Source organism: Hyperolius riggenbachi, chromosome 4 (genome assembly GCF_040937935.1).
Source record: "Hyperolius riggenbachi isolate aHypRig1 chromosome 4, aHypRig1.pri, whole genome shotgun sequence".
NCBI lineage: Eukaryota > Metazoa > Chordata > Amphibia > Anura > Hyperoliidae > Hyperolius > Hyperolius riggenbachi.
Window position 1 is genome coordinate 321,941,592 of NC_090649.1, and position 27,497 is coordinate 321,969,088.

Consider the following 27,497-nt stretch of genomic DNA (forward strand, 5'->3'; position numbering starts at 1 on the left):
AGTTAAAACAAAACAATTCATGACTTATAAATTGTTTTGCTTTTACTGGAATTCATGTTGGTTTTAATCTTATGGTTCTAATTGTATTTTTCTATCTTCTTTTCTCTTTGCAGATATGAAAGTTAGAACTTCCGCATTGCCATAGTGTGCCACCATGTAAACTAGCCACACTGGAGCGTGGAAGACAGCCCATTGATACCCCCTATGGCACAACGCGAGAGTGAGTACAGTCCCGTGTCTGGCAGACCGTGACAGTGATTGGAGGAAACTCCTGCACAGTCCGCCCGCGAGAGGGGGCGGATCCTCCACTCGCTTCCTGGCTGGGTGGCTCGGATCGGCGTTTGTTGGTGAACGTTACACTCGGTATTGGGCTGGGCATGGCGCCGGTAAGTCCTCCTTCAATTACATATTCTATTTGGTTATAAAGATGCATGTTTGTGTCATTAGCACTTGATCTCTGAGGAAGCAAATATTTAGCTTGTGAAACAGCTGTCAGATTGTAGCTATCATAAATGTCTTGTCTGGGGATGAAATAAATCGGTGGAACTTCTGCATACTCAGCTAGTGCCCGGATCTTTTTGTTCCTCTAAAGGGGCCCATACACTTAACGATTTTCCTGCCGATATACAGCAGATTCAGATCGAATCTGCTGTGAAATCGTTGAGCAACTGTTGACCGAACAATTGATTTCCTGACCGAAATCGATCGTTCCCATCGATTCCCGTCATTCATGTTCGAGCGGAAGATTTTGGTCGATCGCCGGCGGGTCGGGAGTGCGTCGAGAGCGGCGTTCGAACATCCAATGACCGACGCAATACAGCGGCAATACATTACCTGTTCCACCACTCCTTCTCTGCTTGGCTCCGAGTCCAGCAGGCTTCACTTCTTCCTGTCCCGGCAGGAAGTTTAAACAGTAGAGCGCCCTCTACTGTTTAAACTTCCCCGGACAGGAAGTGAAGCTGGAGCCCTGGAGCCGAGCGTAGAGAAGACAACAGAGACCGGGGGACTCGCGCCGGCTGGATCGGGTAATGTATGCAGGGGGGGGAGGGGGGTGGCTGCAGCTTCACAGATGGTGATCAGTTACATGCTGAAATCGATTCACAATCTGTTTGCAGTAAAGGCAGCCATACGATCCCTCTCTGATCAGATTCGATCAGAGAGGGATCTATCTGTTGGTCGATCTGATGGCAAATCGACCAGTGTATGGCCACCTTTACAAGTGTTCAACATTGCTTACTATCTGGAGGCACAGTGAGTAATCCACCAGACCCCCAGAGGCTTGTCAGTGCGGCATCTGGTGCCGATCTACAAATGTAACTTAATGTAACTTAATTACAGTATGTTTGTTTAGGCTGAAGTTCCTCTTTAAAGCCCCATAAACACACTCAACAGCGGTCTTTTATGCTTTCACAACTTTTGTTTTGAAACAAGTTGATTCACCTAAAAAAAGTATTTTGCTATTGTTCAAAAAGCTGATAAGACTGATAAGAAGTCAATCCAACTGTTGGATTGACTTCTTATCAGTCTTATCAGCTCTTTGAACAATAGCAAAATACTTTTTTAGGTGTTTCAACTTGTTTCATAACAAAAGTTGTGAAAGCCTAAAAGACTGCATTTGACGGTGTGTATGGGGCATATGGTGTGTGGACCCCCCTTTGTTCTTCTAGGATTTTCTTGCCCAACAGTATCTCAGGTGTTTAGAGAGTGGCAGTTGAGAGAAAAAAACTTAAGGCAATAAGGACTATTCTGGTCAACAAAAAGCCTGGTGAACGAGAGAGTTGAAAGGCAAGTGGCACACAGTCAAATTACAGCTGAATTCAATGCTGGTACATCACAAAGCATAACCCAACACACAACCAGACGGACTTTGCAAAGGATGGGCTTTAGCGGCAGGAGACTTTTGGTAGTACAGTAAAATAGAAAGAGATGCCTGTTGTGGGCCCAGGAATGAAAAAATTGGTCATTTGAAAAAAAAAAAAAAAAGTAGCCTGGACTGATAAATCTTGTTACCTGCTCCGTCTATTTTGGATGATTTGCATATTCAGCAGTGATGCATTATGGGAGACCTAATATGCTCACTCCAACCTGAAAAATTGCAAATACCTTCTCAGTGTTCTCCCCAGGCTCTTTTAGGCGGGTGCTCCACCCGGCTAGTTTTGGTGAGCACCCGGCTGTCATCGGCTCACCTCCTCCTATTCTGTAAGCACAGTTGCACACAGAAGCACCGGCCCTGCATTCTCTCATCTCGTCCCACCCGGCTATTTTTTCCTGCCACCCGGCTACTATTTCTTGCCACCCGGCTGGAAAAAAATTCTGGGGAGAACACTGCATTCTATTTTAAGAAGGAAAATTTCTGCATTGCATGATTGCATTATCCGTTTCAAAAAATATTACAGGAAGCAATGGTATATAAGTCCTGAAAGTGCATTCTCAATCATATTAAGCAAGTGTTGTATCAAAAAATATAAAAGCCTGCACTTGTATGACATGTTATATGCTATGTTTATGTGCATTTTTCCTCTTAGTAAAAATATTTGAAAAAGCTTTGTGAATGAAACATTCAACCTGAAGACCATAAAAATTAGGAACATTTCTGTCCTTCACCCTCACATACCCCAGGACGGCAAAAAAAAAAAAAAACCCTTACAATGCTTGGGCCAATTAACTTTGAAAGGGAAAAAAAATCCTACCTGATGCCAGGTGGCAGTCAGATAAATCCCTGGATCAACTCTGCTAAGAATTACCCATTAACCTCCCTGGCGGTAAGCCCGTGCTGAGCACGGGCTATGCCGCGCAGGAGGATTTCTCAGGCCCTGCTGGGCCGATTCGCATAATTTTTTTTTTGCAACACGCAGCTAGCACTTTGCTTCCGATCGCTGCCGCTACCCGCCGATTAGCTGCCGATTGCCACACAGCCCCCACCCCCCCCCCCCCCCAGACCCCGTGCGCTGCCTGGCACTGACTGAGGGGTGGATAGGGACTTCCTTTGAAGTCACGACGTCGAAGACGTCATCCCGCCCCGTCGCCATGGCGACGGGGGAAGCACTTCAGGAAATCACGTTCTTTGAACGGGATTTCCTGATCAAAGATCGCCGGAGGCGATCGAAGCGGGCGGAGGGATGCCACTGTACAGCGGCTATCATGTAGCGAGCCCTAGGCTCGCTACATGATTTAAAAACAATTTTTTTAAAAAACTGCTGTGCTGCCCCCTGGCAGTTTCTAATAGACCGCCAGGAGGGTTAATTATAGCTGTGGGTGTTCGTCAATGCAAGGAAAGTCTCCTTTAAATGCAGATTAAGAATTTGTCATGACTACTGTGGTAAACTATATTTTGCATTTTAAAAGCGGACCTGAACTCAGAACTTCCTCTCTGCTCTAAAGGATAAGCAACATGATGATAACCTTAAGGCTGCTTTCACAGGGGGACGTTACAGTCCCACGTTAGAGCAGCCTGCAACGCAGCCCACCGCACAGTAATGAAAAATCAATGGGCTGTTTACAGTGTCCACGTTGCGTTACATTGTAACGCTGCACGTTCTGGGGAAGTGCAGCATGCTGTGCGTTATACTGGGCTTTAGCTGCGTTAGACTGCTTGCACTTGCTCAGTGACTAGCCACATGGCTAATTAATATTCACTGCACTGTGGTGACGTAAACTGGACTCAATAGTGTTGTCCGGAGCATGAATGAATCGTTCATTTGATCCGGATCTTTTTTTATGAGTCGAATCATCTGGATCATCACAATGAATGATTCGGTTCACAGTGGATGTCTGTCTGGAAGAAACAAGAACATACAGAATGTACAGTGCAGGGAAAGTCGAGTCCTGCTAGTTATTTCACCCCCAGTCTGCTTCCCTAGTAAAATGATTCAAATGATTTGGTTCAAAGATCCAGATCTTTTCACTGATCCGATTCGAATCATCCGAATCCTTGAAAAGATCCGGACTTCCCATCACTATCCTGGAGCGGCTGTTCTATCAGTATAGATAGAACGAAAACAGCGCACCAAGAGCTGCATAACGTGGCTCAATCTGACGTCCAACTTCAACACCACCATGTGTTGCGTTAGGGGCACGTTATGCGATCTTAACGTCCCCTAAAACGCAACATCTTGGTGTGAAAGAGGCCTTAAAGAAAAACATATCTTTGTTATAGTAGATACAAATCCTGCAAAAAAAAATCTGCCGTGTGTCTATTTCCTGCTTTCATGGAAGCAGACATAGGGTAAACTCCTTGCATTTACAAATTAGCTGCTCTGCTGAGGCAGCCAGCTGACACAGCTGAGAGGACAAATTACAGTTGTAATTAGTCACAGATGAGGGGGAAGTAGACAGGCTAAACTCTCTAAATACATACAGGGTGCATTTGTCCATGTTTTCCTTCTGTCCTGTGCGGGTCCACTTTAATGGCTCTTAATGTAAAGAATCCCTCCCTAAAGAGATAGAAAAACCTTTTCCTCCATACACAGATCCTGTCCCCTTGTCCTTTGTACAAACCTATAAACTTTTAAAGGAATACTGTAGGGGGGGGGGGGGGGGGGCGGGGGAAAATGAGTTGAACTTACCCGTGGCTTGTAATGGTCCCCCGCAGACATCCTGTGCCCGCGCAGCCACTCACCGATGCTCCGGCCCCGCCTCCGGTTCACTTCTGGAATTTCCGACTTTAAAGTCAGAAAACCCCTGCGCCTGCGTTGCCGTGTCCTCGTTCCCGCTGATGTCACCAGGAGTGTATAGCACAAGCCCAGTATGGTCTGTGCCTGCACAGTACGCTCCTGGTGACATAAAGGGAAGCGAGGACACGGCAACGCAGGCGCAGGGGTTTTCTGACTTTAAATTGCAGAAGTGAACTGGAGGCGGGGCCGGAGAATCAGTGAGCGGCTGCGCGGGCACAGGATGCCTGCGGGGGACCATTACAAGCCCCGGGTAAGTTCAACTCATTTTCCCCCGACCCCCTACAGTATCCCTTTAAGTCAAGACTGCTACTATTTTTAACATTGGTATCCGTGACTCTGGTGTTGATCTGAGCTAAAAACCGGAGCCACGGATACCTTTTTAGAACAAGTGTGAACCTACTCTTATGCTCAGATCTTATCTTATTCTTCTAAAGCAGCTGAGCTGTAAAACGTAACTGCATAGGCCTGCTTCTAGAATGCACAGGAGCACAGCAGACTGTGCTGCAGAAAGTGGCTGTTAAAAAATGGCTGATCTGGCAAGCAGTGTGATTTTAGAAAACCTCCTACGTTATGCTTTACATATAGGGCAGATCACAGGTTCAAAGCAAGTCGTGCAGAAATTGAGAAAATTCCTAAAGGTTTATAAGCTTTCCAGTAAATCTGGAGGATTTTACATTTTTGCAGTTTCTACTGAACATAATCACATGCACAGTAGAATAACAGCAAAAAACAAAAATTAACTGGCAAATATTGTGCCCAATGGCAAAGATTTCCATGACCAATAATTACCCACCTACGAAAGGAAAAGGAAAATGATCCAGTAGTCTGGAAAGTGCTGATGCCCATGTATATCTGCATTTCCATAAGAGCATTATTGGCTTCAGACCTCATTAGCAGAATCTAAAACAGAAATTCAAACAGTGCTACCACTGCACAAAGAACAATTTCACATACTGTAATCCACTTAGTTTTAGCTAGTAGAACTTGGAAATGAGACTCTGCTACCCAAAAGGAATTTTTCAGTTACAAATCTTTGTACAATAAATGCTCCATCTGCAAACGTGAACATTACGGCCAATTAATTAATGTACAGCTAACTGTACATCATGTGAAGCTTTAAGTGCAAAGTATTGTGAATAGAACATTGGTTAAGGTAAGTATCTTCTATAAATCCTTTGTACATCACTTTCCTAACTATTATGCAAATTGTATTTGTCATAAATATTAAGTTTTTTCAGTTAAAGTCATGGATGGTATTGTGCCTTGGATTAGTTTGCCATGTGAACCCGATTAAAGGAAAAACTACTAAAGGAAGTTGTTCCTTTAGTAAGAACAGAGCGGGGGTGGGCGCATGCACAGAACACCACGAGTGGCCCCAACTGAAGAAGATATCGGTGGCGACAACGGAGCAGTCATGGAGGACGGCGAGGGAGCCCATGGTCCTCATCTGGCACAATGTACCATCTCCATCTCAGGTGCACATTGAAGTGATACTGATCTGCTTTTAAAAACAAAATTTGCACTTACCTGGGGCTTCCTCTAGCCCACAAGGTCCCCTAGCGCCCTCCTGGCTCCTCTCCTGGTCCCGCTGGCGGCTGAGTTAATTGGTGATTTCGGCCTCAAGTCGCCAGCACGGGTCCCCACCGCACATGTTACGCATCATCACGCTGGCTGGCACGCGTCATCATGGTGGCCAGCGTGAGGGTCTATAACTCAGCATGTGCAGAACTCTCATGCCGGCCAGCATGATGACATGTATCGGCCAGCGTGATGATGCGTAAAGGGTGTGGCGAGGACTCGTACAGGAGACTTCAGGCTGAAGTTGCCAATTAAAGGAGCCACCAGTGGGACTGGGAGAGGAGTCAGGAGGACGTAAGTAGACCTCACGGACTATGGAGGGCTGGAGGAAGCCCCAGGTAAGTGCAAATTTTGTTTTTAAAAGCAGCCTAGTATCACTTTAAGCCTCCTTATCACACTGCTAAATTTTTGGCTACCTCAAATCACACAAGGGTTCATGCAGATAAAGGCAAAATGAGGAAGGTTTCTGCCAAATACATCTGTTTAAAGAAAACCTGTAACTAAAAAAAAAGTTCCCCTGGGGGGTACTCACCTCAGGTGGGGGAAGCCTCCTTTGGAGGCTTTCCCTGTCCTCCTGTGTCCCACGGTGGTCTCGCTGTGCCCCTCCGAACAGCGGGGATGTAAATATTTACCTTCCTGGCTCCAGCGCAGGTGCAGCATCGGCTCTCCGCTCGGAGATAGGTGCAAATAGTCGATAGCTGTCGGTCCGCTCTACTGCACAGGCGCAAGTCTCCTGAGCCTGCGTAGTAGAGCGGACCCGACAGAGAACGGCTATTTCCGCCTATCTCGGTGCTCAGAGCCGAAACAGCACCCCCGCTGGTGCCAGGGAAGGTAAATATATCAAGCCTTGTCGAGCCAGGATTGTGGGTTGCTTCGGGGGAGCCAGCACTGGATTGCCTGCAGCTACAGGGGAGGGGGAAGCCTCATTGGAACCCTGAGGCTTCCCCCTCCCAAGGTGAGTACCCCCACGGGAACTTTTTTTTGCTACAGAGTCTCTTTAAGAGATCAGCTTCTAAAATGCCATTACAAAGCAGCAAAAAGGTGTTTCAAGTATACCTGGAACGAGAAGCGTCTCAGGTACCATACCTACCTGGGACTTCCTTACCCGGGGCTTCCTCCAACTGCTTGCAGCCGACATGTCCGACGCTGCAGCTCCGCTCTCAGCCGTCGTTGCGAGGTTGGCCTCTGCACAGGCGGGGACCCCGGGTCGGCGGCTGAGAGCGGAGCTGCAGCGTTGGACATGTCGGCTGCAAGGGGCTGGAGGAAGCCCTGGGTAAGTAGATAATTTTTTTTTTATTTGCTCAGATATTTCCTTAAAGCCCCCTTGAGGCCGCGCATCCCTCACCATCTCCCCGGATGGCTCCTGTCATCCGCAGTAGCGCCCCAAAAGAATGGCCGAGTCGTGCCTTGTCACACATGCCCGGCATGCTCCCCCAGCTGGGAGCTTTCTTTCTATTGCATGGGCATAGAACACTCCCAGGGACGGAAGCACAAAGGGGGAGTGACTGGGCCAGGCTTTCGGGCACTATAGCGGGTGACAGGAGCCAGCCCGGGAGATGGCGAGGGCTGAGAAGCCTCAAGGGGGCCTAAGGAAAGCACAGGTAAGTATGGAACCTGAGACACTTCTCATCTGAGATTCTCTTAAAAGCTGCCGGTGCCTCGGGAGTCCAAGGTGCAGAATCCTCCAGAGGAATGTAGCTATGCATACCTTTCTTCAAAAGAAGTGCCTTATAGAAAGCATTTGTTCAGTCAGATGCCTACTTGCCCATGGACACTCACGGTCACTTTAGATCTATAGGATGCCTATCTGTCCGGATTTTTCAGGGTCATAAGCAGTGTGATGCTTGCTGTAAAAAAGGCAGTCACTATCCATGCCAAACTCGCTCTCTTTTAGACTCACACTGGCATCAAAATATTTACAAAGATCATATCCGGGCTAATAGCAAAACTATAAAACAAATTAAGGGTCCCATATCCAGATCATGTTCTAGTCATCACATTGATGCAAAGAGATGACTATACTATCACATAATGCATGTAATGGATTGCGGTGATGCCGCCGCGCGATCTGGCAGCGGGGCGGCTGTCTCCGCGCTCAGACCGGCGGTTTCCGCACAGCAGCATGCGTCTGGTTTGCCTGGGCCTTCTAGTGCACACAGATGGAGAGCTACGCGCGCGCTGGAAGGCAGGACCTTTATGCCAGTAGGAGAGGGATCAGCTGATCAGGTCGATCAGCTGATCCCAGCGCAGTTACTGATTGGCTGAGTGGCGCTGGGCGGCGCTGAGGAGCGCTACAGTATATATAGATCTTGCTGGTCAGTCTCAGGTTGTCTGCCATTGCGAATACTTACGTGTGAGCACTCAGACCTCAGTCAGATCCCACAGTGTGTTAGAACCAGGTGTACCTGGGAATTCACACTTAGCCAGATTCAGGAATCAGGAATACTTTATTTCGCCAAGCATGACTGGGTCATGCCCGGAATTGGGTTTGGCACGGTACATATAGCTCCGAAGAGGCAGCAATAGAACAGAAGTTGTATTACACTATATAACACAGAGGACAAGCATTAACATTCACATTACATTACACTAAGCATTTACATTCACATTATATTACACTAACATTTGCCTTACATGCAAGAGCAGCAGTTATACCCGTACAAGGACAAGAAGACAAGAGTGGCCTATCATTAGTTGTTGTGAGCAGATGGGAGTATGTGGAGGGAATTGAGGAGGCTGACTGCCACGGGAAAGAAAGAGTTACTGTGTCTGGAAGTCCTTGTGGAGATGGCCCGAAGCCTCCGTCCCAGTGGGAGCTGACAGAAGTAGCGGTGGCCCGGGTGGGTGGAATCGTTAGCGATCCTCAGTGCCCTCGATTTCAGCCTTCTCTTGTGTAGGAGGTCAAGTGGGGGAAGAGGTCTCCCAATGACCCTCTCCGCTGCCCTGATGACTCTCTGAAGTGTGAGCCTGTCGCTAGCGGTGGCTCCAGTGTACCAGACCAGGATGGAGGAGCAGAGAATCGATTCAATGGTGGCAGAGTAGAAGCTGGTCAAGATCTCTGGGGCCATGCCGAACTTCCTCAGCTGACGGAGGAAGTAGAGTCTCTGCTGGGCTTTTGTTATACTTTAGACCAGTTCCGGGGTGTTGAGACCAAGGACCTCACACCCAAGCTTAGGATTACTGTGTCAGGGCTGTGTTATACTTTAGACCAGTTCCGGGGTGTTGAGACCAAGGACCTCACACCCAAGCTTAGGAATACTGTGTCATTGCTGAGTTATTCTCTAGACTAGTCCCTGGGTGTCGAGACCAAGGACCTCACACCTCAGACTAGGACTCTGCTTTATATCTGTTATGACTATTTGCTCTGTCGACCTCTCTCTTGCTTTCTGATTCGGTACCTCTGCATATCTGTCTACCTGTTGCCAAACCCTGCCTGTACCCGGTTACCGAATCAGCCTTCTGTCTCTGTACCTTATCTGCTCGTGTGTTGCCGATATGGCCTGCCCGACCTTCCAGGCTGTCACTCACCCCTTGAGTGCCCAGTCTATCTGTACTAGCTGTGATACTATTCCACCAAGTGTCAGTTAGCAACTAGGACTCCCGCTCCTCAGAGAGTCCGGCCTGCTAAGCAGCCAGTGGCCTCTTCTCCTTGGAGTCCCCTGGCTGCAGTACAGTCTATTATCTGATCACCAAGTATCACTGGTTGCCAGGTTCTCGCTATTCCCTCTCTCAAGGAGATAGTCCCTGCACAGCCCAGGGCCACCTGCCCCTCAGGTGGTTCCTGGCCGAGCTGCCTGTATCTCCCGCCTCACGGGAGATAGCCTACAGTTACACCAAACACTTACACTTCATTAGGTGTCCAGAGGTTAGTCATACTTGCATTATTGGTGATTCTGCAGATCATCCATAATCAAGTATACATCTGTATTGTTGATGATTCTGCAGATCATCAATAATCAGATTCTCTCTGTGTGCTGACAATGCAACAACAACAACAAGCCTGACTATAAACAAACAGGGAGGGGCAAAAGTGCAAATTACTGAAACCACCAATGGAAATCCCAAAATATACAAGAGACCAAACCAGTATTTGCTGCTCAAAACTATATATATATATATATATATATATATATATATATATATATATATATATATATATATATATATATATATATATATATATATATATATATATATATATATGTATATATATATATATATATATATATATAATTTTGTCACGTATCTGTCCCTCAGAGGGGCATCTACAGATGTGTGTTCTAATCTCATTGGGAAATAAATGTCCACACAACATTAGTGCTTCTTAATCGATCAGAATTACTATAGATTATTGGAGGTATCAAATCATCACCCTGAGAGGTAATCAATATAGTATCAATATATATGCAATGATTAAACCACTCACAGAGGATAACAGGACATGACCAATATAATCAAAAATAACACACTATTCCATAGAATAAAAAGAAGTCGCCATAACACATAGCCAAACCCAGTTCGTAGGTATCTACAGAGTCAAGTTTCAAAAAGTCCATGACTATAAGGGAAACCTCAAAGACTATATCTCTAAATGATTTCTAGCACTATACAGGTCCTTCTAAAAAAAAATAGCATATTGTGATAAAGTTCATTATTTTCTGTAATGTACTGATAAACATTAGACTTTCATATATTTTAGATTCATTACACACAACTGAAGTAGTTCAAGCCTTTTATTGTTTTAATATTGATGATTTTGGCATACAGCTCATGAAAACCCAAAATACCTATCTCAAAAAATTAGCATATTTCATCCGACCAATAAAAGAAAAGTGTTTTTAAAAAAAAAAAAAAAAAGTCAACGTTCAAATCATTTTAAAACCCCTTTTATCCTTTTGGCGCCTCTGTTCTCTCTTATATAAGTTCAAATAATTATGTTCAGTTATGCACTCAATACTTGGTCGGGAATCCTTTCGCAGAAATGACTGCTTCAATTCGGCGTGGCATGGAGGCAATCAGACCATCACTGACTGTGGGTACTTGACACTGGACTTCAGGCATTTTGGCATTTCCCTCTCCCCAGTCTTCCTCCAGACTCTGGCACCTTGATTTCCGAATGACATGCAAAAGTTGCTTTCATCCGAAAAAAGTAGTTTAGACCACTGAGCAACAGTCCAGTGCTGCTTCTCTGTAGCCCAGGTCAGGCGCTTCTGCCGCTGTTTCTGGTTCAAAAGTGGCTTGACCTGGGGAATGCGCCACCTGTAGCCCATTTCCTGCACACGCCTGTACGCGGTGGCTCTGGATGTTTCTACTCCAGACTCAGTCCACTGCTTCCGCAGGTCCCCCAAGGTCTGGAATTGGTCCCTCTCCACAATCTTCCTCAGGGGCCGGTCACCTCTTCTTGTTGTGCAGCGTTTTCTGCCACACTTTTTCCTTCCCACTGAGGTGCCTTGATACAGCACTCTAGGAACAGCCTATTCATTCAGAAATTGCTTTCTGTCTTACCCTCTTGCTTGAGGGTGTCAATGATGGCCTTCTGGACAGCAGTCATACCCATGATTGCGGTTTTGAGTAATGAACCAGGCCGGGAGTTTTTAAAAGCCTCAGGAATCTTTTGCAGGTGTTTAGAGTTAATTAGTTGATTCAGATGATTAGGTTAATAGCTCGTTTAGAGAACCTTTTCATGATATGCTAATTTTTGGAGATAGGAATTTTGGGTTTTCATGAGCTGTATGCCAAAATCATCAATATTAAAACAATAAAAGGCTTGAACTACTTCAGTTGTGTGTAATGAATCTAAAATATATGAAAGTCTAATGTTTATCAGTACATTACAGAAAATAATGAACTTTATCACAATATGCTATTTTTTTGAGAAGGACCTGTATAAGTCTGCCTTCCTTATGCTGGGGATACACGGTTTGTTTCTGCCGCAGATAGATGGCTCGATAGATCATTTCCGACAAGTCCGATCTCCTGTTCCATCGTTTTGCCGCTCGATTTCTGATAGAAGTGAATAGAAAAAAAGAAAAACGAGCGGGAGATAAGAGAATCGACGGCAGAATCGAGCGGCAAAAATGATCGAGCGGAGAATCGAGCGACAGAAATGAACCGTGTATTCCCAGCATTAGACAAACCAGCCATACATGTAAACAACCAATATGGACAAGCACCATCAACAATAAACAAGCAAAAAATGCGGAAATATTACAATTTGTAATCACTAGGAAGGGATGTGCTGATTGGGCAATTTGAAAATTTGTAACCATATAAAGAAGAAGTACCCAATAAAATAGCACCAACCACTCCAAATAAATAATATAATTCCAAATAACTAGTATAATAGTACATTAGATTTAATTGGTAAATAGTAAACATGATTAAAACCATATTAAAAATCACTGAATGTGATGACAACAGCGTTCACAATTGTATAATCAGTAGCTATAAGTAAATATCATAATCTCCCAATCCTCAATAAAGTAAAAATTAAATAAATATATAACTCTATCACTGATGAGCCCTAAAAAATAAAACAAATCACAGAGGTGTATAACCGCAAAAAGCCACAGGGAGCCCAATATCAAGTATAGAAACACAATCTGAAGTACATAGTGAAGTGATATATAGGGGAACTATATTGCACTAATGCCCACAAGGTTCCTTTCAAACACGGAAAGAAGGAATACACGTCAAACCAATGATAGATTGGCTGGAACACCTATAATAAGTGAAAAAAGGTGCAGTAAGTGAAGGCTCAGTACTTACAGATAGAGGAGAGGGAGAGAGTGTAACACCGTTGTATGTCTTAATGCATCACGCGGGCATGACCCGCTTCGGAAAGAGGCCAAAGGAGATTATGATATTTACTTATAGCTACTGATTATACAATTGTGAACGCTGTTGTCATCACATTCAGTGATTTTTAATATGGTTTTAATCATGTTTACTATTTACCAATAAAATCTTTTGTACTATTATACTAGTTATTTGGAATGATTTTATTTATTTGGAGTGGTTGGTGCTATTTTATTGGGTACTTCTTTATATGGTTACAAACCAGCCATACATGTCCAGTATAGATTATCTGCACAAATCTCCTGGATAGGGTGTATTGTTCTATGTGACTATCAATCCATGTATTGGATACACATCAAGCCAATGAGATGTTGGTTACTGACAGTCTATTGATCCCTTTGATATATAAATGATTAGGTTTGTAACAGCATTGTCCTTGTGTGGAACGAATAAGCACATGACAAACAGAATAGTTCTCTCATGTAAAAGCACAACTGCCACAATGTAGGGAATCGACGTTGCCTCCAAAACAAATGCTATGTCATGGAGGGTCGTGGCAGGGCATTAATAATGCGAATATCATCATCATCGTCATACAAGTGCATTCCTTTGCAAAACAAGATCAAACACAGAAGGGCCATCTCCTGTTGACAATTTCAGATCAATTTTTATCCGCATTTTATCCTTGTATGTAATCAACGTTCAATGTCATTGTATAGTACATGTATGCTCACATCCCATTAGGCTCACATATAAATCAACTTGAAAGGAATATACAGATGACACCGCTTGAATTCAACAAGCGCTCCGTTTGTATGGAGATATGCTTTGCAATGAACTTGGTTTTAAAGACACCAAGATAATTCAACTTATCTGTTCTAAAGCATATGGTCACTGCAAAAGACAGTCCGCAGTTAGGCTGGATGTCCATTATGGATGGTGGATAAGCGCTGTGTTTCAAGCTGCGTCATTCGTCTCTATGCTGGGCGGCAACGGAAATCCAAGCCTGGGTGGAACAGCGTATGATTTCAATAACAGTTTTATATCTAAAAAACTCCCTAAACTACATGGCAGATTGCTTGAGTTGACATCAGATCATAGAATCGGTATGGGAATTAAGTCAGGAAGTCTCCACTCAATTAACAGAAACCGGAGGTCGGACAAATGTAGATCTTTTAGCGCTGCATTTTCCCTTTTCCCTACGCCACTTGTACAAAGTAAAGCAAACATAGATATTAGACCAAATATAAACACTCATCTCTATGCTTCTCCTCCTCTCCTGTACTTTCCCATATGCTCAAAAAGATATGGAATGTAATTTTTGCTGCAACAGGATGGCCAAAAAGACTTTGGTTCCCCGTGTTGTAAAAAAATGCTGATGGATTTACTCTACAGGCTCCTAGACACACGGTATTTACTGATCCAGGGGGCGCCTCTAACATCAAAATGCTCTTATATTACAACTGGCAGCACGGATGCTGAGGGGCTACAGTATACCCAAGGTGACATGATGAGACAGGCATGTGTATGTACTGTTCCAAACGGTAATAAAGCTGTATTCCTTTGCTTTCTGACTAAAAGGGTTAAAGGGACCCTGAGCAGTGCCATAAAAATGAAATCTGGACTTACCTGTGGCTTCCTCCAGCCCCCCGTAAAAAATGCTGCAATGTCGGCTGAATTGCTAAGACAAGTGATTCGGACAGTGGCAGCATTTTCCCCATGGCAGAGTTTCCCTGCGCAATTTGCTTGCAGGGAAACTCTGTGGATTCGGTCTGATTTCCGCAGCAGAGGAAACGGGCCCTCAAGTTTTTACGGTTTCATTGTTTCTGCTCAATGACACATTCACCGAAGTATGCCAGAGCTAAAATCTTTGAAACATTTCCTGCTCTGAGAAGCCATTTTCTGCTAGGGAAGTGTCATACAGTGGGTTGCAAAAGTATTCGGACCCCTTAAAGTTTTCCACATTTTGTCACATTACTGCCACAAACATGCATCAATTTTATTGGAATTCCACGTGAAAGACCAATACAAAGTGGTGTACATGTGAGAAGTGGATCGAAAATCATACATCATTCCAACCATTTTTAAAAAATAAATAATTGCAAAGAGGGGTGTGCGTAATTATTCGGCCCCGAGTCAATACTTTGTAGAACCACCTTTTGCTGCAATTACAGTTGCCAGTCTTTTAGGGTATGTCTCTACCAGCTTTGCACATCTAGAGACTGAAATCCTTGCCCATTCATCTTTGCAAAACAGCTCCAGCTCAGTCAAATTAGATGGACAGTGTTTATGAACAGCAGTTTTCAGATCTTGCCACAGATTCTCGATTGGATTTAGATCTGGACTTGTTTTAAACCATTCCATTGTTGCCCTGGCTTTATGTTTAGGGTCATTGGCCTCAATTCACTAAGCTTATCTCCTGTCTTTAATAACTCTTCTAGAGTTATCACCATGGTGATAAGGCATGTAGTATTCAGGAAACATTTTACCTCAGGCAAACCTAAAGTTAACTCTTCTGTCTTTAAGTTAACTCTTCAATCCTTAAAATAACTCCAGAGTTAAAGACAGGCTGTTTATTAACTGCTGTGTGAAAATAACTACAGAGGAGGCAAATTAACTACAGAGGAGGTCAATTAACTACAGAAAAGGTAACTTAAGGAATGAAGAGATACAATAACTCTCTCACTGTGTGGAGGTAAGTTATCTCTTGCCTTATTATCTCCAGCATGATCTTAGTGAATTGAGGCCATAGTCCTGCTGGAAGGTGAACCTCCGCCCCAGTCTCAAGTCTTTTGCAGTCTCCAAGAGGTTTTCTTCCAAGTCTGCCCTGTATTTGGCTCCATTAATCTTCCCATCAACTCTGACCAGCTTCCCTGTCTCTGCTGAAGAGATGCACCCCCCGAGCATGATGCTGCCACCACCATATTTGACAGTGGGGATGGTGTGTTCAGAGTGATGTGCAGTGTTAGTTTTCTGTCACACATTGGCCTCAATTCACTAAGGTTAACTCCTGTCTTTAATAACTCTTCTGAGCTGTTTTACAGTTATCACCATGGTGATATAATTGTGATAACTGTAAAACAGCTCTGAAGAGTTATTAAAGACAGGAGTTAACCTCATTGAATTAAGGCCATAGCGTTTTGCATTTTGGCCGAAAAGTTCAATTTTGGTTTCATCTGACCAGAGCACCTTCTTCCACATGGTTGCTGTGTCCGCCACATGGCTTGTGGCAAACTGCAAACGGGACTTCTTATGCTTTCTGTTAACAATGCCTTTCTTCTTGCCACTCTTCCATAAAGGCCAACTTTGTACAGTGCATGACTAATAGTTGTCCTATGGACAGAGTCTCCCACCTGAGCTGTAGATCTTTGCAGCTCGTCCAGAGTCACCATGGACCTCTTGACTGCATTTCTGATCAGCGCTTTCCTTGTTAGGTGGATGGCCTTGTCTTGGTAGGTGTACAGTTGTGCCATACTCCTTCCATTTCTGAATGATTGCTTGAACAGTGCTCCGTGGGATGTTCAAGGCTTTGGAAATCTTTTTGTAGCCTAAGCCTGTTTCAATTTTCAATAACTTGATCCCTGACCTGTCTTGTGTGTTCTTTGGACTTCACGGTGTTGTTGCTCCCAATATTCTCTTAGACAACATCTGAGGCCCTCACAGAGCAGCTGTATTTGTACTGGCATTAGATTACATTGTACCATAGACGGTGCTGTCTGTCTGGTCCATACCATCTATCTGTGCCACAGTCTACGCTGTGCTGCCTGACTGCTCCATTCCATCTAAGTGGGCCCTGGACTGTCTTTCGCTGCCTGCCCCCACCATTGATACTGTGCCAGAGCCTGTGCTAGGCTGCCTACACCACGTACTGCCCACTCCACACCCTCTAGACATCTTGGGCTACTTACCGTGCTACGCGCACCAGACCATCACCCGTGCCAAGCATCAAGCTGTGCCGTCTGCTCCAGCCCACCTACTTGTGCCCCACATCGGGACGTGCTGCCCGCCCCATCCAACTGCGACAGACTGTTGTGCCGCGGGCTCTCCCCTGTGGAATGATGTCACTGCACACATCGAATACCTCTCCACCAAGCGTGCACCAAACAAACGCCGCCACAGAGGTAGGAGGGCGGGGGCCCAGGTCCGACTGAAAAGGAAAGGCCTACGCTCGCCTGTCCCTGCCATCCTACTTGCAAATGTCTGCTCACTCCCCAACAAACTGGATGAGCTGCTCCTCCTTCTCGACAGCAAACCCCAGATCAGCAAGTACACCCCTGTTCTCTGTTTTACCGAGACCTGGCTGTGGGACAACTCCCTACAGGTACCTGGCTACGACCTCCAAAGAGCAGACCGTGATGCAGCCCTCTCGGGGAAAACGAGAGGCGGAGGTATCTCCTTTTACATAAACACCTCCTGGTGCTCCGACACCACCACTCTCCACAAGGCCTGCACTCCTGAGGTTGAGATCTTTGCCATAAACTGCAGGCCTCGGTACTCCCCGAGGGAGTTCTCTTCCCTTGTCCTCATTGGGGTCTACATTCCTCCTGACGCATGCACAAAGACTGCCCTGCAAGTACTCAACGACTGTATCTCGCGGTGGGAAACAGCCCTCCCAGAGGCCCTGTTCATCATCCTGGGCGACTTCAATAAGGCAAACCTTCAGCATGTGAGGCCCCTCTACAAGCAGCACATCACCTGCCCTACCAGGAACTGTAACACCCTGGACCACTGCTACACGGTTCACAAGAACGCTTATAAGGCCATCCAAGGAGCCCCCCTGGGAAACTCTGACCACAACACAATACACCTGATCCCCTCCTACAGGAGGCTCCTGGAGACTTCAAAGCCCATCACCAAAACCGTGAAAAAATGGACTGCGGACGCCAAACTGCAGCTCCAAGCTTGCTTTGAAACCACCGACTGGACGGCTCTGGAGGCACCTACCCTTGATGAATGGGCCGAGAATATCTCCTCCTACATCTCCTTCTGCGAAGGAGCGTGTATCCCATCTAAGTCCTTCAGGGTCTACCCCAACAACAAGCCCTGGTTCAACGCACAGGTCTGGCTCCCTAGAGGAATTCAGAGAAGCTAGGCTCGCCCTGAAAAGAGAACTGCGATCGGCAAAGAGGGCCTACGCTGAGAAGCTGGGGCTCTGCCTTCAGTCCACCAACACACGGGAAGTATGGAAGGGCCTGAGAGCAGCCACAAACTTCAAACCAACATCCCAAACGGCGACCCCGGGCCCTCGACTGGCGGAGGAGCTCAATGAGTTCTACTGCAGGTTCGAGAAACATTCCAACCAACCCGTGGTCAAATCCGCATCGACCTCTGGTGTACTCGGCGCCCTGGCTCCTAGCGCTGTTCTAGAATCAGAGGTACTCCGGCACCTCTGGAAGCTGAACCCCAGAAAATCTTCCGGCCCGGACGGAGTGTCGTCTGTCTGCCTGCGAACCTGCGCCGATCAGCTAGCCCCTGTGCTCACCTCCTTATTTAAGCAGTCATTATCTGATGGTACAGTCCCCTCCTGTTTCAAGAGGTCTATAATTGTACCAGTCCCTAAAAAAACATGTGTGCGGTGTTCGGGCGGGCGGGGCTATGGCGGACGCGGCGGCTGGTTGCCATGGCGGCCGGCCGTCGCGTCTGCCCGCCCCGCCCGCTCGCCCGGCATTGGCCGCTGGTGGGGGTGGGCGGGGCCGGCCCATCTGTGACGTCGGGCTGGCGGAAGCTTAAGATCCCCACACGGAGGACTCTGGGTGTGATACATACCTCCAGTGGAAGCCGGAAGTCCGGCGAAACCGGTCGAGGACGCATGTGCTGCGTCTCGGCCTCCATCACCCTCCCGCACAAGGACCCAGCCTCGCCCTGCATGGTCTCCAGCGACACATTGGCATACCAGCGCTCTGGCCAGGACACAACAAGTAATCAGCTGCTGCTCTGTCCGGATGGTACTTGGAAACACGTAAGCTTGCCTGCCACTTGGTCATTGCTGACCTTTCCTTATGGACAAGGAACTGTTTGAATCCATACACATTGGAATTGTGTTTATGCCAATTGCTTGCATCTGTATTGCTTGCTTCTGAACTTGCTTTATGTGGCTGCTGCTTTCCACTGCCTCTCAACAGCAAAGTAAGGCGTCTGTTTCCATTAAAGCTGGAGCTGGAGCTATGTTTGTTTGCAACTGAATGCCTGCTTACTAACTCTGCTATATCTGGTCAATGTGCTGGTGTGCCTTTAAGAACTGAATTTTGTTGGGCAACTCAACTGGGCTGCATCACAATCCTATCCTACATGGTTATATTGCCTTTATGCTGACTTGTTGGCAAAATGGACCAATTGAACTAAGATGGATGTTCTGCTCCTGGTCATTTGATATATAATATACGATTGTCTGGAGACTCTATGATACAAGCGCTTAGATCTCATTCATGCGGAGGGATTAGTGGCCTCAGTGGCTCAATTGATGCATGCACCCCAACCATTCATATCCTTATTGGGGTATTGGTGTTCCTGATTTATCGGTGGGGATATTGTGGGGTTTGGGGGAGTTGGGCTGTGTAGGTGGGTTTTTTGGGGGTGCGGGCGGGCACATTTTTAACTGTGTGTTTTAGAATATACATTTTCTATGATTAATAAAGTATTTTTTGAAAGAATTTATTTTGTGATTTGTGCATAGTCGGACCATACCTACTTTTCTTTCCATCTCATATTTTTTGATCCCTAAAAAAACAGGCAGTACCGAGCACAACAACTTCCGCTCAGTTGCCCTAACCTCTAACATCATGAAGCTCCTTGAGAGGTTGGTCCTTGCCCACCTGAAGAGGTCCACGGACGCCCTTTTAGACCCGCTCCAATTTGCATATAGGGCAAACAGATCCGTGGAGGATGCCATCAATGTCAGCGTGGCACACATCACTAAGCACCTCTACTGTTCTCCCTTTATACCAACGACTGCATCTCATCCGCTGACTCTGTGAAGGTCATCAAATTTGCAGATGACACCACTATTATTGGCCTTATTGGAAGCAACGGAGAGCATGAGTACCGTAGCGAGGTCGAGAGAATCTGCAACTGGTGCAGGGAGAACAACCTAGTTCTCAACACAGCAAAGACTGTTGAACTAGTTGTAGACTTCAGGAGGAACCCTCCCCTCCTCTCACCTGTCCTCATTGGAGAAACAGAAGTCTCTACGGTGTCATCGGTTCGGTTCCTCGGCACGACTCTCACCAATAACCTGAAATGGGGGCAAAACACCACTAAAATTCAAAAGAAATCCCAGCAGAGGCTGTTCTTCCTGCGCCAACTGAAGAGATTTGGCATGCCACGGGAGCTGCTAACCAGCTTCTATACTGCCACCATAGAATCCATCCTCTGCTCCTCAGTCATTGTTTGGTACGCGGGTGCAACGGCCAGTGATAAACATAAACTGCAGAGGGTCATAGCTGATGCAGAGAGAATCATCGGATCTCCTCTTCCACCTCTTGATCTGCTCCACTCCGCCAGATTGAGGAAGAGGGCCACCATGATCTCCCGTGACCCCTCTCACCCTGGCAGCCACTACTTCAAGCTCCTCCCGTTGGGCCGCCGCTTCAGGACTATACCATCCAAAACCACCAGGCGGAAGAACACCTTCTTCCCCCAAGCCGTTCGGTCACTGAACTCTGACCTTTCCCGGTCCGGCTTGCACTCGTAGTTGCCGGGTCGGTCAGCTGGTCCCCGTCGCTGCCTCCCTCGGTTCTTATCCGGAAACGGGGGCCTTTTACTAGTGTTTACCGGCATCACTATCTGTATATCTGATTACTGCATTTCAAAGTGTATGTGTTGTATGTCTTTACTCTGTCTTTGCCATGTGTACCACAAATAATTCCGATTATGGCTCTTGCTGTTCTTGGCGAAATAAAAACTGATTCTGATTACACACAGGTGCACTCTATTTAGTCATTAGCACTCATCAGGCAATGTCTATAGGCAACTGACTGCACTCAGATCAAAGGGGGCCGAATAATTATGCACACACCACTTTGCAGTTATTTATATGTAAAAAATGTTTGGAATCATGTATGATTTTCATTCCACTTCTCATGTGTACACCACTTTGTGTTGGTCTTTCATGTGGAATCCTAATAAAATTGATTCATGTTTGTGGCAGTAATATGACAAAATGTGGAAAACTTCAAGGGGGCCGAATACTTTTGCAACCCACTGTATGACTAATTCTTTATAACAGAGTTATTACACTGTAGTCTGACCTAGTCCTGATTTAGACAAGAACTGTCATGAACATACCTGATTTTTAAACTTTTCAGGCAGAGAAAGAAAAAAAGGAACACAGCATAGTTATTAGTGTGCTTGGCACTGTACATACACATGTCTACTATATCTCATTATGTCCCCTCGGGTATCCTTTAAAACTACCTTTTTTAGCTTTAAAATATAAATATATAAAATAAAACTGTGGGATTATAAATAAAAGTAATTTTCATGACTAGGAGGATAAATCTAATGGTTTGTCTTATTAGTTTATTTTAACCTTGGTTTTCCTTTTATTGAAAAATAAAGATTAATCAGACCAAATTTTTCAGACTTAAAGCCAATGGTTACCACTTTAAAAATAAAAAAGTCAGATACTCACCTAAGGAGAGGGAAGGCCCGGTCCTAATGAGCCTTCCCTCTCCTCTCCTGGTGCCCTTGGTGCTGCGCTGGCTCCCCCGTTCGCGTCCGCCACTGCAGGGACTTCGGAGGTCTTCGGGAGCACTCGGGCTTCCGAAGACGGGTCGCTCCATACTACGCACGCGCGAGTGCGTCATAGAGGGCGCTCGCACATGCGTAGTATTGAGTGGCCCATCTTCGGGAGCCCGAGTGCTCCCGAAAGCTCCCTTCGGCTGTGGAAATGGCAGTATTTGACCGAACTGGTCAAATACTGCTACGAGGGATCCTGCGCGGGACCGGGCACCGGGAGCAGAGAGGGAAGGCTCATTAGGACCAAGCCTTCCCTCTCCTTAGGTGAGTATGTGACTTTTTGATTTTTACAGTGGTAAACATTCACTTTAAAGGGGAACTGAAGTAAGAGGTATATGGAGGCTGCCATATTTATTTCCTTTTAATCAATACCAGTTGTCTGCCAGCCCTGCTGGTCTATTTCTCTGCAGTAGTATCTGAATAACACCAGAAACAAGCATGCAGCTAGTCTTGTCAGATCTGACTTTAAAGTCCGAAACACCCGATCTGCTCCATGCTTGTTCAGGGGCTGTGGCTAATAGTATTAGAGGCAGAGGATCAGCAGGGCTGCCAGGCAACTGGTATTGCTTAAAAGTAAATAAACATGGCAGCCTCCATATACCTCATATGGGGAACGCAGAGCCCGGGGGGAGCCTCGCTACACACTGTAAGGATACATAGGCTGCTCATTGTATACAGAATGTGCCTCTGTGTCCTAATAGGATTTCACAAACCCACCTCGGGTTCTCTTTAAAAGGACTAAAAAGAATCACCAGAAAAATGCTAACAAATGGAAAGTGGTTTTTTTTAGATGGATCTAACATTAAAAAAATAATATTTGCAATGTCGAGTAGTGAATGTAGAATTCTTACAAGGTTGCGTAAAAAAAAAAAAAAAAACAATCTGTCAATCAGTACATTACAAGTTCAGACATTTGCCTACTGTATCCTATGTAAGTTGCTAGATTAAAAGCTCTTGTCCACTAAACGCCCGTACCCACCATGCAATTCTCACAACAATTGGCAATTTTTTTTGAGCGATGGTTTCTGTGATCTCGCAATGTGGGTACAGGCACTGATAACAACCATCACAATGGATTGGATCTTTAACCCCTAAAGTTGTTCCTCTATGGAACCTGCCCTTGATGCTGAACAGACTGATTAAGTGAAGCTAAGGTGTTCAGTCTAACTTACCTGGTACTTCAAGCCCCCTGAAGTCCTTCAGGACCCTCAATGTCCTTATGGTCCACTGCTGTGCCCCTCTGAAATCTGTCCAACTGAGCCCTGTTCCGGCTACTATACTTGCACGGGCCCGGCCTCGATCACTCTCCCATGGCTGGCAGTATTCTTTGCACGTGCAGTTCATAAAACTTGCAACTACGCTCCCACCAGAGCGGGATTGAATCTAGGGCCATGCATGCGAAGTAGCCCATGACAGGGCTTAATCGGACAGCTTTCAAAGGGGCATGCAGCATAATGGAGCAGACAGCGAAAGACCTGAAGGACTACAAGGGGCTGGAAGAAGTCCTAGGTAAGTAAAATAGAACACCTCAGCTTCACTTAAGGGTCCCTTTAAAAGGACAACAGAAGTGAGAAGGATATGGAGGCTTCCATATTTATTTCCTATCAAACAATACCAGTTCTATGAAAACCTACAAGATCGAAACAAATGTCACTTTTATCATAGGGGATTGGAATGCTAAAAGTAGAAAATAAAAAAGGTAACTGGAATAAGAGGCAATTTTGGCCTTGGAGTACAAAATGAAGCAGGGCAAAAATTAATAGCATTTTGTCAAGATAATTCACTAATCATAACAAGTACACATCCAACAGCCCAAAAGGTGACTCTACACATGAACGTCACCAGACTTTCAATACTATATACACTGCAGTCAGAGATGGAGAAGTTCTATACAGTCAGCAAAAGCAAGAACTACAGCTGACCGTGGCACTGATCATCAACTTCTTATTGCAAAATTTAAACTTAAACTGAAAAAAGTAAGAAAAGATACTAGACCATAAAGGTATGTCCTAAGTAGCATCCTTTATGAATATTCAGAGGAGGTGAAAAATAGATTTAAGGGATTAGATCTGGTAGACAGAGTACCTGCGGAGCTAGGGCCAGAAGATCATAATACTGTGCCAAAGGCAAAAACGATTATGCTCAAGATTTTGCAGGCTAGGCCTCAGCAATATGTGAACCGATGACTACCTAGCAGCCCTAGGCCACCCATGAGGCGTGGTGAGGCAGGTTCCTCAGGTGGCAGAAGGGGGGGGGCACCGCCTGGCCATGGGGGGGGGGGGGGCTGCCAAGCTAGAGGGGGTAGCAGCTAGGAAGGGGGAGCAGCGGCACAGCGGTGGGGAAGGGGGTCAGACCCTCCCCCTCCTCCTATGATCACTACATTTAGAGCCAGCAGCGAGCAGGGAAGCAATTACTCACTTATCCACCGCGTCACTTCCTGCAATGCTGCCCACTGTACTTCAGCTGCCAGGTCTAAATTTACCGATCATAGCTGGAGGGGGAGCGCGGATGGGGGAGCCCCCCCCCCCCACCGCTGTGCCTGCTGCTCCCCCTTCCTGGCTGCTACCCCCTCCAGGCTATCTATCAGGGGACGGCACCGTTACAAGTTTGCCTCAGGCGGCAAAAAGTCTAGGACTGGCCCTGCTACCTGAAACCAAAGAGCAAATTGCCAACCTTCACTGAATTATGGAGAAAGCAGGGGAGTGTCAGAAAAACATCTACTTCTGCTTCATTAACTATATCAAAGCCTTTGACTGTATGGATCACAATAAATTATGGAATGTTCTAACATGTCTCCTGTGGAACTTGAATGTAGGCCAAGGAGGAACAGTGGGCACATTGGTTTAATATTAGAAAAGGAGTATGACAAGACTGTACATCGTCACCCTATTTATTCAACTTATACGCAGAGTATGTCATGCAAAATGCTGATAGATGCAGGGCTGTGGAGTCGGTCCAAAAATCCACCAACTCCGACTCCTCAGTTTAGGACTCCACCGACTCCGACTCCTCTAATTTGCATATTACAATTTTGTTGATTAAAAGTATGTAACATGAAATTTGTCTCTTAACTGCCAACGCTTAGGAATTTTACAAGACAACTGAAGTGAGAAGGATATGTAGACTACTATATTTATTCCCTTTAGACTAAAACTAGTCCTTGGTAAGAGTACTTGTAAAAGGTACAAACCGGAACAAAGAACATCTATCAGGCCCTAGGCAATGTAAGTGTGGGTACATGTAAGAATGATGTGCAGGTACTCTGCAGGGGAATGAGGAGATTGTAAACAGACAACACCTCTGTGTTCAATGTGCACAGCATTCTCAGTGGATTCCCTGCAGCTCTGTGGGGAGTGCATATGTAGAGTATAGTACTACTGTGTAACAAAGTAAACCTGAGACAGATGAAATTAAAGTTTTATACATACCTGGGGCTTCCTCCAGCCGCCTTCAGGATAATCAGTCCCTCGTTGTCCTCCTCCACCACCTGGATCTTCTGCTATGAGTCCAGGTACTTGAGCCAGTCGGGCGTCGTGCGCATGCACACACTCCGCCGCCAGGAGCATACTACACCTGTGCAGCACTATTGGGCAGGTGCAGAATGTTCCTGGCTGTGGGAGCGGCATGCGGCCGGACAGCGCTGACTGGCTGAATTACCAGGACTCATAGAAGAAGATCCGGGTGGTGGAGGACAGCGAGGGACTGACTAGACTGAAGGGGGCTGGAGGAAGCCCCAGGTATGTATAAAACTTTACTTTTCATCCGTCTCAGTTACCCTTTAATTTGTAGTCACCAAACCAAATTTTAACAACATATCAAATTATTTGATTTCATCAGCAAAGGGAGTGCATACATTTGCATAAATCAGCATCAATGCAGAATTATTTCCATCTCGTTGATCATCTCTATTAGTGACACAGCTACACATCAGGCTTTATTCTTACAGCATAGATGTTATTTAGTATATATAAGAGATTCCTGTGTACACATCATATATACAGTCACAATCAGATATGTATATCTGACCTTAAAAATACGGGGACTGCTTTATTGAAGCAGCACAAGTAACTAATTTTGATTGGTTTATTTCATTTTTGTGGACTGAACACAGCTATTACTGTATATATACATTATTTTTAATGACTATTATGTGAGAAATAGAACATTTTATCATATTTTCTATTTTAATTACAGTTACAAATTCATTAGGAGTCGGAGTCGGTGCATTTTTTCCCGACTCCAGGCACCCAAAATTGCCCGACTCCGACTCCACAGCCCTGGATAGATGAAGCAAACGTTGGAATGAAGGTTGCTGGAAGAAATTCAACAACCTTAGATAATGCAGATGATGCAACCCTTATGGCAGAAAGTAAAAGAGAATTGAGAAACCTCTTGATGAGTGTGAAAGGGGAGAGTGCAAAAGTTGGCCTAATGCTCAATATTAAAAAAAAAAAAAAATCATGACCCATTACCCCGTGGCATACAGAGGGGGAAGAAATGGAAGCAGTATCAGGCTTTGTGTTCTTGGTCTCAAAGATTACTACAGATGGAGAATGCAGCCATGAAATTAAAAGATGTTTACTCCTTGGAAGGAAATCAGTAATAAACTTGGACAGTGTAATAAAAAGTAAAGATGTTAAATTGTCAGCAAAGGTTCACATAGTCAAAGCCATATTTTTTCCTGTATGGTTGTGAGAGCTGGACCATAAGGAAGGCTGAGTGCCCAAGAACTGAAGCCTTCGAATAGTGATGCTCGAGAAGACTTTTCAGAGTCCCTTGGACTGCAAGAAGATCCAACCAGTAAATCATAAAAGAAATTACTGTATATACTCGCAAGCAAGCCGACCCGCATATAAGCCGACCCCCAACTTTTTCCTGAAAACCAGGAAAAAATTATTGACCCTCATATAAGCCGGGGGTAGGAAATGCTGGCCGTGTGATCCCCCCTAGTGTGTCCCAGTATAGTTAGTATAGTGCCCAGTATGGGTAGGTAGTGCCCAGTATAGCTAGTGAAGTGCCCAGTATAGCTAGTATAGTGCCCAGTATAGCTAGTATAGTGCCCAGTACAGCTAGTAAAGTGCCCAGTATAGCTAGTATAGTGCTCAGTATAGCTAATATAATGCCCAGTATAGCTAGTATAGTGCCCTAGTATAGTGCTCAGTATAGGTAGGTAGTGCTCAATATAGCTAGTATAGTGCACAGTATAGGTAGTATAGTGCTCGGTATAGCTAGTATAGTGCCCCATTATAGCTAGTATAGTGCTCGGTATAGCTAATATAGTGCCCAGTATAGCTAGTATAGTGCCCGGTATAGCTAGTATATTGCCCAGTATAGCTAGTATAGTGCCCAGTATAGCTAGTATAGTGCCCAAGTATAGCTAGTATAGTGCCCAGTATAGCTAGTATAGTGCCCAGTATAGCTAGTATAGTGCTCAGTATAGCTAGTATAGTGCTCAGTATAGCTAGTATAGTGCTCGGTATAACTAGTATAGTGCCCGGTATAGCTAGTATAGTGCACAGTATAGCTAGTATAGTGCACAGTATAGCTAGTATAGTGCACAGTATAGGTAGTATAGTGCTCGGTATAGGTAGATAGTGCCCACCCCCACGGCCGCCGCTGCTATTAGCTTACCCTGCGGCTTCCAATAGTCCCCTCTACGTCTCCCGGGGCATGTAAATAATTCACAGCAGCTCGCTCCACGGCGGCTGCTGC

General features: G+C 45.5%; 1 protein-coding gene across 4 annotated transcripts in view; it reads right to left on the reverse strand.

The window, feature by feature from the left end:
• AGPAT4 (1-acylglycerol-3-phosphate O-acyltransferase 4) overlaps positions 1–27,497 on the reverse strand; it is a 261,101-nt gene that overhangs the window by 127,873 nt on the left and 105,731 nt on the right. The window lies entirely within an intron of this gene.